Source organism: Cetorhinus maximus, chromosome 13, assembly GCF_964194155.1.
Source record: "Cetorhinus maximus chromosome 13, sCetMax3.hap1.1, whole genome shotgun sequence".
Classification (NCBI taxonomy): Eukaryota; Metazoa; Chordata; class Chondrichthyes; order Lamniformes; family Cetorhinidae; genus Cetorhinus; species Cetorhinus maximus.
The window spans coordinates 120740492-120752208 of NC_135891.1; the positions used below are offsets into that span (position 1 = coordinate 120740492).

At 48.9% G+C, this 11717-nt stretch overlaps 1 protein-coding gene across 1 annotated transcript in view; it reads right to left on the reverse strand.

The window, feature by feature from the left end:
- Positions 1-11717, reverse strand: part of sac3d1 (SAC3 domain containing 1) — a 512754-nt gene that overhangs the window by 373347 nt on the left and 127690 nt on the right. The gene's annotated exons all lie outside the window — the stretch shown is intronic.

The window sequence follows — 11717 nt, forward strand, 5'->3', positions numbered from 1 at the left end:
CTTTACCGCAGAGGGCTGTAGAGGCTGGGTTGTTAAGTATATTCAAGGCTGAGATAGACAGATTTTTAATCACTAAGGGAATCAAGGACTATGGGGAAAAGGCAGGAAAATGGAGTTGAGGATTATCAGGTCAGCCATGATCTCATTGAATGGCGGAGCAGACTCAATGAGCCGAATGGCCTACTTCTGCTCCTACATCTTTTGATCTTAGGGTCTTACTCCCTGGGCAGGTACAGCACGGGGTTAGGTACAGAGTAAAGCTCCTGCTACACTGTCCCCATCAAACACTCCCAGGGCAGTACAGCACGGGGTTAGACACAGAGTAAAGTTCCCTCTACACTGTCCCCATTAAACACTCCCAGGGCAGGTACAGCACAGGGTTAGATACAGACTAAAGCTCCTCTACACTGTCCCCATCAAATACTCCCAGGGCAGGTACAGCACAGGGTTAGATACAGAGTAAAGCTCCTTCTACACTATCCCCATCAAACACTCCCAGGACAGGTACAGCACGGGGTTAGATACAGAGTAAAGCTCCTTCTACACTGTCCCCAACAAACACTCCCAGGACAGGTACCGCACAGGGTTAGATACAGAGTAAAGCTCCTTCTACACTGTCCCCATCAAACACTCCCAGGACAGGTACAGCACAGGGTCAGGTACAGAGTAAAGCTCCCGCTACACTGTCCCCATCAAACACTCCCAGGGCAGTACAGCACGGGGTTAGACACAGAGTAAAGCTGCCGCTACACTGTCCCCATCAAACACTCCCAGGGCAGGTACAGCATGGGGTTAGATACAGAGTAAAGCTCCTTCTACACTATCCCCATCAAACACTCCCAGGACAGGTACAGCACGGGGTTAGATACAGAGTAAAGCTCCTTCTACACTGTCCCCATCAAACACTCCCAGGGCAGGTACAGCACGGGGTTAGATACAGAGTAAAGCTCCCTGTACACTGTCCCCATCAAACACTCCCAGGACAGGTACAGCACAGGGTTAGGTACAGAGTAAAGCTCCCTGTACACTATCCTGTCATACTGCAGTGTGACCTTTCCCCCACTAATTATCCTTGTTTTTTAGAAGTGAGATTGCCCAGTTGACATAGTGTTGTTTGGCTCTTTGCCATTACAGAAGGGATGGGTAGAGATGAGCTGATTGGAGAGCAGCAAGGCAGGGCAAGGGTTAAATTGTTGAATCTGTGTTGTGAGTTGGTGTCTGTGATGGTGAGGGCTCGGATGTTTGTGCAGTCAGTGTGTGGAACAGTCTGCCCACACTCTAACCGAGTAACTCTCTGCTCTGCACTGACTCAAGCTGTAAAGATCAAATAAAGTTTTCCTATTTGTTTGTGATGGAGGTTTGCAGGCAGTGGAATGACGTTGTTTGACGATCATTCTGCTCTCTCCCTGGTGGAAAAGGCTTAAAGGGAGTTTGTCCTCTCTCACGCAACTGATAATTACTGCAGAATCTGATAGAATAATGACCAACTGTTCTAGTTTAACTGTATTTGGCCCAGTACTGCAACTCTTCAATGTTTAAAAACTTGAATTTTAGATTTGAATTGAGAACTGTGTGAATGTGGACTGAGCAAGTTTAGATATTGTGGCTCCTCCTCCATCTATAAATAGACTGACGGTGCCGAGTGATGTGAATACTCGGTCTGTCTTAAAGGAGGCTCTGTGTCCTCTGCTCAGCTCTGGGGTGACACCAGAGGCAAAAGTGCTCAGTATTCTGAATATTGGGAGCAGACAATAGCCGAGCGAGCAGCTCGGGTGGAGTTTGTCCTTATTGCAAGGTGTTGGAGAGAGGAGGCGGTGAGTAGGAGGTGACTCAGGGGTTTAATAACTCCGAGTAATTGAGTCTGCTGACTCCTCAGAGAGAGTTAGAGAGTGAAAGCTTTTTAAGTTTGCCGCTGAAATGGGATTCCGTATTGAACAGGCTGCCTGTTACAGACAAGCCTTCGCTCTGCTCTCCTCCACAATTCGAAACATTTTCTTTCCATCCAACCCTGTCAAAACCTTTCATAATCTTAAAGACCCCAATCAGGTCACAACTCATTCCCTTTTCCAGACAGGAGAGGCTCAGCCTGTTTGATTTTTCCCAATAGGTAGAACCTCACACTCTCTTACCCTGTATTAAATCTTTTTGCACCTTTTCCCATGCCTCGGTTTACATTTTAACGAATTGCTGAGAGTGGGATCTTTCTGTGCGCGATTTGGCTGCCGAATTTCCTCCAGTGATCGCACAGGAGAAGCGGAAAGCGCTTTAGAAAGTGACAAAACGGGAAGTTTTTCTCCATCTCCTCTGGAAGGTCCTTTTGCATTCCCACCCCCACTGATCCAGAATCGCTTCAGTTTAGTATTGGCCTGTCCCTCGGACCGAGGTCACTGGCGTCAGTCACTAAAAACATTAATCGCCCATCTCACCCCTCGGGGATCAATCTGAAAACTCTCTCCGTCCACGGAGCCTCCACCGCCCCAGCTGAGGGGCTGCTGGCCCCTCAACCTGATCTCTCCCAGGGCTAAAAGCAGCTTCTGCAGTGGCTTCTCCTCCTGCCCCTATCACCTCTGGTGTCCCTCAGACCTTAATTCTTCATCACTTGCTCCATTTTCCTCATCTCAATGTTGTCTCTCGATAACATGTCTCTGAGTTTACTGATGATACTCTCAACTCCCCACACTGACCCCACAGCCGTCTCTCTGAGGTCAGACTGCTCAACTGACATCAGATAGTGGATTCACCGACACGTCCTCCACTTCCACTCCACTTCCACTCCACTCCACTCAGCTCCACTCCCACTCCATTCCCACACCAGTCAGCTCCACTCCCACTCCAGCCAGCTCCACTCCCACTCCACTCCCAGACCAGCCAGCTCCACTCCCACTCCACTCCCAGACCAGTCAGCTCCACTCCCACTCCACTTCCACTCCACTCCAGTCAGCTCCACTCCCACTCCACTCCCAGACCAGCCAACTCCACTCCCACTCCATTCCCAGACCAGTCAGCTCCACTCCCACTCCACTTCCACTCCACTCCAGTCAGCTCCACTCCCACTCCACTCCCAGACCAGTCAGCTCCACTCCCACTCCATTCCCAGACCAGTCAGCTCCACTCCCACTCCATTCCCACACCAGTCAGCTCCACTCCCACTCCATTCCCACACCAGTCAGCTCCACTCCCACTCCATTCCCACACCAGTCAGCTCCACTCCCACTCCATTCCCACACCAGTCAGCTCCACTCCCACTCCACTCCCACTCCACTCCAGTCAGCTCCACTCCCACTCCACTCCCACACCAGTCAGCTCCACTCCCACTCCACTCAGCTCCACTCCCACTCCACTCCCACTCCACTCCCACTCCACTCCCATACCAGTCAGCTCCACTCCCACTCCACTCCAGCTCCACTCCCACTCCATTCCCAGACCAGCTGGCTCCACTCCCACACCAGCCAGCTCCACTCCCACTCCACTCCAGCTCCACTCCCACACCAGTCAGCTCCACTCCCACTCCACTCCCACACCAGCCAGCTCCACTCCCACACCAGCCAGCTCCACTCCCACACCAGCCAGCTCCACTCCCACTCCACTCCCACACCAGCCAGCTCCACTCCCACTCTACCTCATCCATGGTTTCGTTAGTTCCAGTTCCCTAAACGAGCTCCATCCTTAAAAACTTTATTTCTTTCAAAAGATATCAACTTTTCCACAAAAAATCTCCTTTAAACTCATCATTTGAACCTATTGCTCTCTGAACTCTTTCAATATCTCCAAGTGCCAGTTCATTCCCGACCAAAAGGGCAACATGTGTAGAGCATGGATGACAAACAAGGCAGGTTTGTGATTCCCCCCATTGTCAAATATCCTGTTGAAACTCACTGCCTAAACTCACTCAAAAAGAGGAAGGGATCTGTACCCCAGTGACAGTCAGCACCTTCAGGAGAGGAGGGGGACCCATACCCCAGTGACAGTCAGCACCTTCAGGTGAGGAGGGGACCCGTACCCTAGTGAGAGTCAGCACCTTCAGGAGAGGAGGGGGACCCGTTCCCCAGTGAGCGTCAGCACCTTTAGGAGAGGAGGGGGACCTGTACCCCGGTGAGAGTCAGCACCTTCAGGAGAGGAGGGGACCCGGTACCCCAGTGAGAGTCAGCACCTTCAGGAGAGGAGGGGGACTTGTACCCCAGTGAGAGTCAGCACCTTCAGGAGAGGAGGGGGACCCGTACCCCAGTGAGAGTCTGCATCTTCGAGGGGGGGTAACTCTAGTGGGGGAGGGGAGTTTTCTAAACAGCTTTTCATAGAAGTGTTGCTCCTTAGACTGAATGGTGGTGAAAATAAGGCTGGCATTATGAAGAAAGTTCTCTGACCTTTCTCTGTGTTGTTTTAACAAAGGCCTCCACCCAACACAAAAGCTACTGACAATGAGCGGACAGCTGTGCGTTTCCAGCTGTTTTTACTTCTCATTTCTCTGGTTGTGAAGGAAACGAAGCTACGACAACACTCATTTATAGACTGATCAAGTGTCACCAATTCAGGCTGAGAGTCAACCCCTTGTGGTTTGGAAACTGTATCCTGTGTCGCTCTGCAAAATAAACACAGGCAGACTTGTCTAAATGAGTCTGTTTGGTATAAATTTCAGTTGCAAACTTTGACACATGTTTTAACTCCCTCAAATATTTTAACAGATTGGAAATCTGTGTATATTTGATATATGCTTTCACTTGAGTCAGAAAATTAGGAGTTTAATCTGCACCTCATGGATTGAACACATAAACTAGGCTGACACTCCTGTGCAATACTCAGGGAGTGCTGCACTGTCTGTTGGATGAGCTGGTAAATCATGGAGACGTTTGCCTGTTCAGTTGGATGTTAAAGATCACATGCCTACTATTTAAGCAAAGGCCAGGGGTGCTCTCCCATATGTCCTGGGCCAACATTCCTCCTTCTGTTAACATTATTAGGTCATTTATCTGGTCATTAATTGTCCCTTGCTGTTTCTGGGATTTTTTTTATTATTCATTCACAGGATGTGGGCTTCGCTGGCTGGGCCAGCATTTATTACCCAACCCTAGTTGCCCTTGAGAAGGTGGTGCTGAGCTGCCTTCTTGAACCGCTGCAGTCCACATGGTGTAGGTACACCCAAAGTGCTGTTAGGAAGAGTTTTCCAGGATTTTGACCCAGCAACAGTGAAGGAACGGTGATATAATTTCCAAGTCAGGATGGTGAATGACTTGGAGGGGAACTTCCAGGTGGTGGTGTTCCCATCTATCTGCTGCCCTTGTCCTTCTAGATGGTAGTGGACGTGGGTTTGGAAGGTGCAGTTAAAGGAGCCTTGGTGAATTCCTGCAGCGCATCTTCTAGGTGGTACACACTAATGCCATGGTGCATCTTTGCTGTGCACTAATTGGCTGCTGCATTTTTCTCATGACTGCTTTTCAAAAGCAATTTATTGGCTGTAAAGAATGTTGGGAAGTCTTGAGGATGTGAAAGGTACTATCAAAATGTATTTTTCTTGTAAAGTACAAGTCTGAGTACAACTTCTTTCCTCCTCTCTTTTTTCTCCATTCTCTTTCTTGCCTCTATCCTGGTCACTGGCCTCAGGCTGTTATGAAGTAATAATGAACCTTTTATAAAACACTGGTTCAGCTGCAGCAATTCTGGACACCATACTTTAGGAATAATGTGTAGCCTTTAGAGTGGGTGCAGCAAAAAATTATGGGAATGATTCCAGGAATGAGGGACTTCAGTTATGAGGATAGATTGGCCAAAGCCTGGGCTGTTTGCCTCAGAGAAGGGAAGATTGAGACGAGATTTGATAGAGGTGTTCAAAATCACAAGAGCTCTGGACAGAGTTGATAGGGAGAAAATGTCATTGTCAGCAGGATTGGGAACCAGAGGACATTGATTTTAAAAACAAAAAGCTAAAAGCTACTGCAGATGCTGGAAATCCAAAACAAAAACAGAATTACCTGGAAAAACTCAGCAGGTCTGGCAGCATCGGTGGAGAAGAAATCAGTTAACGTTTCGAGTCCTCATGACCCTTCGGCAGAACTGAGTATAGTTAGGAGGTGAAATATAAGCTGGTCTAAGGTGGGGGGGTGGGGGGAGAGAGAAGTTGAGGGTGGGGTGATTGTGGGGATAAGCAAGCAGTGATAGGAGCAGATAATCAAAAGATGTCACAGACAAAAGGATCAAAGAGGTGTTGAAGGTGGTGATATTATCTAAGAAAAGTGCTAATTAAGAATGGAAGGCAGGATACTCAAGGTACAGCTCTTTTCCCACCTATTTCCATTATTTTTAAATCTAAAACTAAAACTTTGTTAGTCTTTCCACCCCACCCCCACTAGAGCTGTACCTTGAGTATCCTGCCATCCATTCTTAATTAGCACTTTTCTTAGATAATATCACCACCTTCAACACCTCTTTGATCCTTTTGTCTGTGACATCTTTTGATTATCTGCTCCTATCACTGCTTATCTCCACAATCACCCCACCCTCAACTTCTCTCTCCCCCCCCCCCACCTTAGACCAGCTTATATTTCTCCTTTCTCCTAACTATGCTTCAGTTCTGCCGAAGGGTCATGAGGACTCGAAACGTTAACTGATTTCTTCTCCACCGATGCTGCCAGACCTGCTGAGTTTTTCTAGGTAATTCTGTTTTTGTGTTTGACATTGATTTTAATGTAGTCGTCTAAAGAACCAGAGGTGACAGAGGAAAAACTGTCTTGGCAGCGAGTAGTTAGGATCTGGAATGCACAATGTGTGGAGGCAGACTCAATCATTGCTTTCAAAAGGGAATTGGAGCATAATCTGAAGAGGAAAAACGCACAGGGCTATAAGAGACTAGCTGAGTTACTCTTTAAGAGCTGGTTGAGAAAGTAACGGTCTTGCTGTGCTGCACCCTCCCTCTCCAACAGCACCCCAGACAAGGAGGGAACTGCACTAGACATGGGCCATGAAGACCTGGGATAAAAGCAAAATACTGCAGATGCTGGAAATCTGAAACAAAAACAAAAGTTGCTGGGAAAACTCAGCAGGTCTGACAGCTTCTGTGTAGAAGAAGAGTTAACGTTTCGAGTCCATATGACCCTTCATCAGAATTCACACCTGACCATAAATTGGCCACATTACGAACTTTCCCATTACGGTCGCTGCGGTGGGACGCGAGCCCGGAGCCCATGGCTCAGGGAATAGGGACACTGCCCATTGCGCCACTCTTCACTCCAACAGCAACGCCACCTGGGATCCTCAGGTCATGTGCCTCTGGTCGCTCCGCCCCGAAACCATTACGTCACCCCACAACGCACCGCGCTATTTGGCGTACACAATCCGTCTCCGTGACAACGGGAGGCCAATCGGAGAGCCGCATGCAAAACAGCCGGTGTGGAAGACGTCACCGGCAGCCAGTGGGAGAGCGTCTCGGTGACATCATGGGCCTGGGCGGACACGTGGCCGAGGGTATATAAAGGGGAGAGTTGGCGGCGAGCGATAGAGAGCGCGGTGGTTGTGGAAGTAATTGGGAGTCTCCTTCTGGAGGCTTCGCCCGGGGCTCCCAGTGAGCTTCGGCCCGGGATGGAAACGCCTTTCTACCATGACGATAGCCTGAGCTCGGCCCGCAGCATGAAGAAGAACCTGAGCTTGCCCGTCTCCGGCAGCGGCCTCAAGAACCACCGAGAGCCCGAGGCCGCGCTCAGCTCCCCGGACCTCAGCTTCCTCAAGCTGGCCTCGCCCGAATTGGGCTCTGAACGACCCAACATATGAACCATACATCTCACAGGCTCAGTGCTGCAGAGAGATGATCTTCTCAAACTGAGAAGGAGGGCTTGCCTGTTGTGTTTGACATTCAGCAATTCCATCAATACCCCCACGGTCACCATTCACATTATATCCAACCACAAGCCTCTGCTGGGATTATTTGGAGAGTTTATGAATGCGCTTTTATTCACTGATTGGGTAGCCAGATTGTACACGCTGAAGTGCTGAGCTGCCCCCACCCCGCTCCGCCCCGCCAGATAACAACATGGAGGTTCCAATTCCCCAGGAACTTGTCTTAGTACTAAAGTTTTTGGATTCCTTCCCTGTCCAGGCCAAACAAATCCTCGAGTCGACAAACCAAGATCCACTTTTACCTCATGTCCGAGAGCAGGTCTTGAATGGATGGTCAGGCGAGCCAAAGTCTAATGACACCAAGCCCTCTTTCAATCGCAGATATGAGCTCACCTGCCAGGATGGCACATTGCTCTGGGGAACAAAGGGTTACCGTGACCCCTGAGAGGGCAAAGGCCGTTACTGGCTGAATTACTGAACATTTGTGCTCCAGAATTTGCCAAGCCCCTAGCCAAGCTGTTCCAGTAACAGCTACAACACTGGCATCTACCCAGCTATGTGGAAAATTGCCCAGGTATGTCCTGTACACAAAAAGCAGGACAAATCCAACCCAGTTAATTATTGCCCCATTAGTCCACTCTCATCATTAGTAAAGTAATGGAAGATATCATCAACAGTGCTATCAAGTGGCACTTGCTTAGCAATAACCTGCTCACTGATGTCCAGTTTGGGTTCTGCCAGGGTCACTCTGCTCGTGACCTCATTACAGCCTTGGTTCAAACATGGAGAAAAGGGCTGGACTTTCCAAGGTGCGGTGAGAGTGACTGCCCTTGACATTAAAGCAGCATTTGACCGAGTGTGGCATCAAGGAGCCCTAGCAAAACTGGAGTCAATGGGAATCAGGAGGAAAATTCTCCACTGGTTTGAGTCATGCCTAGCATAAAGGAAGATGGTTGTGGTTGTTTGAGGTCAGTCATCTCAGCTCCAGGACATCACTGCAGAAGTTCCTCAGGGTAGCGTCCTCAATCCCAACCATCTTCAGCTGCTTCATCAGTGAACTTCCTTCCATCATAAGGTCAGAAGTGGGGATGTTCGCTGATGATTGCACAATGTTCAGGACCATTCACGACTCCTCAGATACTGAAGCAGTCCATGTCCAATTGCAGCAAGACCTGGACAAGATCCAGGCTTGGGCTGACAAGTGGCAAGTAACATTCATGCCACATAAGTGCCAGTCAACGACCATCTCCAACAAGAGAGAATCTAACCATCGCCCCTTGATGTTCAATGGCATTACCATCACCGAATCCCCCACTATCAACATCCTGGGGGTTACCATTGACTAGAAACTGAACTGGACTAGCCATATAAATGCTGTGGTACAAGAGCAGGTCAGAGGCTAGGAATCGTGCGACGAGTAGCTCACCTCCTGACTCCCCAAAGCCTGTCCACCATCTACAAGGCACCAGTCAGGAGTGTGATGGAATACTCCCCACTTGCCTGGATGAGTGCATCTGCTACAACACTGAAGAAGCTGGACACCGTCCAGGACAAAGCAGTCCACTTGATTGGCACCTCATCCATAAACATTCACTCCCTCCACCACTGACGCATAGTAGCAGCAGTGTGTACCATCTATAAGATGCACTGCAGGAATTCACCAAGGCTCCTTAAACAGCACCTTCCAAATCCACAACCACTACACCTAGAAGGACAAGGGCAGCAGGTGCATGGGAACACCACCACCTGGAAGTTCCCCTCCAAGCCACTCACCATCCTGACTTGGAAATATATTGGCCGTTCCTTCACTGTTGTTGGATCAAAATCCTGGAACTCCCTTTAAAACAGCACTGTGGGTGTATCTACGCCACATGGACTGCAGCGGTTCAAGAAGGCAGCTCATCACCACCTTCTCAAGGGCAACTAGGGATGGGCAATAAATGCTGCCCCAGCCAGCGAAGCCCACATCCCCTGAATGAATAAAAAAAAATGATATTGCGCTCACCCTGACATTAGTAGGATGAAGTTGCTCATGTGCAGCTACTTGTGGTGGTCAGGGATGGACGTGGACATCGAAACCCTAATCAAAAGTTATCTTCAATGCCAGCAGGTACAAAAGCTACCCCCCCCTTTAGCTCCATTGCACCCTTGGGAATGGCCAGGGCGGCCATGGCTGCATCTCCACGTCGGCTACATGGGACCCTTCTTGGGCACGATGTTCCTTTTACTAATAGACACCCACTCCAAGTGGATGGATGTCTACGAAGTCAGGTCACCCATGTATGCTGCCACCATAGGCTGTTTGCGCCAGAGTTTTGCAGTGCACGGGCTACTGGAGGTGCTTGTGTCAGACAACAGGACTGCATTTACCAGCGGGGAGTTCCACAGGTTTACAACCCTCAAGAGAATAACTCATATCAAACCCTTACCACCCCACCTCTAATAGTTTGGCTGAGCGGGCAGTGTAAAAGCTGGACGGGGATTCCATCAGCACCAGATTGTCACGGTTCCTGTTCGCGTACCAGACGACGCCACACACGACCACAGGTATTGCGCCTGCTGAATTACTAATGAAGAGACGTCTCCGCACCCATCTAACTCTTATCAGGCCGGATTTAGTGGGGAGGGTGGAGATAAGCCAAGAGACCCAGAAGACCAGACATGATGGCCATAATCATGAAAGAAATTTCACGGTGGGAGATACAGTTCTCGCGATGAAGTTTGGAGATGGGCCCAATTGGCTATTAGGCGAAGCGACAGGACCTCTCTCCTGTAATGTGTCAATAAACGGCCAAATAATTAGGCGACACGTGGATCATCTCCGGAGAAGAGAGACAGCCCCACAAGAAGGAATGCCGTCATCACTTGTGTTTGAGTCTGCACCACACGTGGAAGGAATGTCACACGATTTGGAAGTACCGGTGGGGCCTGGTGGTCCCAAGAGGGTCAAAGACACAAACTTGCCCACTTCCATCGAAGAGCCTAGTGGACAGTTGACCCCTGAGGAGGGGGTCTTGGAAAAACCAGCCGAGGCTGTAGAGCTATGACGCTCGACACATCCGAGGAAACCTCCTGAGAGACTTGACCTGTAAATAATTATTCATGTAAATAATTAAGATGTTGTGAAGCTTGTCAATTGTGCTTTCAAGTAAAGGGGGAGGATGCGGTAAAGTGGAGTGCTTTGTACCTTTAAGAGAATGTAGTTAATTGACTATGTGACTATATCGACCAATCGCTACACAGCAGGGGCTACTTTGGTAACTGTAAGTCTGGAGCTGGAGATGATTGAAGAAGCACACATGGTGTTAATGCTCTGTTCTTCGTTCCAATAAACCACCAGTGTTTGTTCAGTTAACTTGTCTCTCTGCCTATATTGTTTCAAGCACCAACTAACGTGTTAATATTACGGGCGCAGCTAGCATTCGCCTGACAAGGTGAACCTGATAACCTAAAATGTAAAAGAAGGAATTTAATGTTAATTCTTGGAGAGATCCTGATGCAGAGATACTCATGTGGATTCAGTGGCCTCTCCCTGTTGCTTGTTTAGCCAAGGCTCTGTTCTCCCTATGGCCACTGCCTTCCTTCAGGCTTGTACCTTCCAAACTGTTCAGCCTGTGGTTTCACATAGAAGATGGTTCTAGAAGATAACTAGTCACCAGGATCTCACTGAGTTCTCCACACTCCCACTCACCTACTGCAGAAACAATTGGAGTTTCAGCAAAAACTTCTTTATGCCAAACTCTGTCCAATTATTGGTAACATCCCAGCTTCTCTGGCCCACTTACATCTTCCTCTCACATTATTGTTTCTCATTTTCCTTTTTTTTCACTGTTGTTCTTCCTTCCCACAACATTTATTATGATTTTCAGACTTTCTTGTTTTCTAAAGCTTGTGAC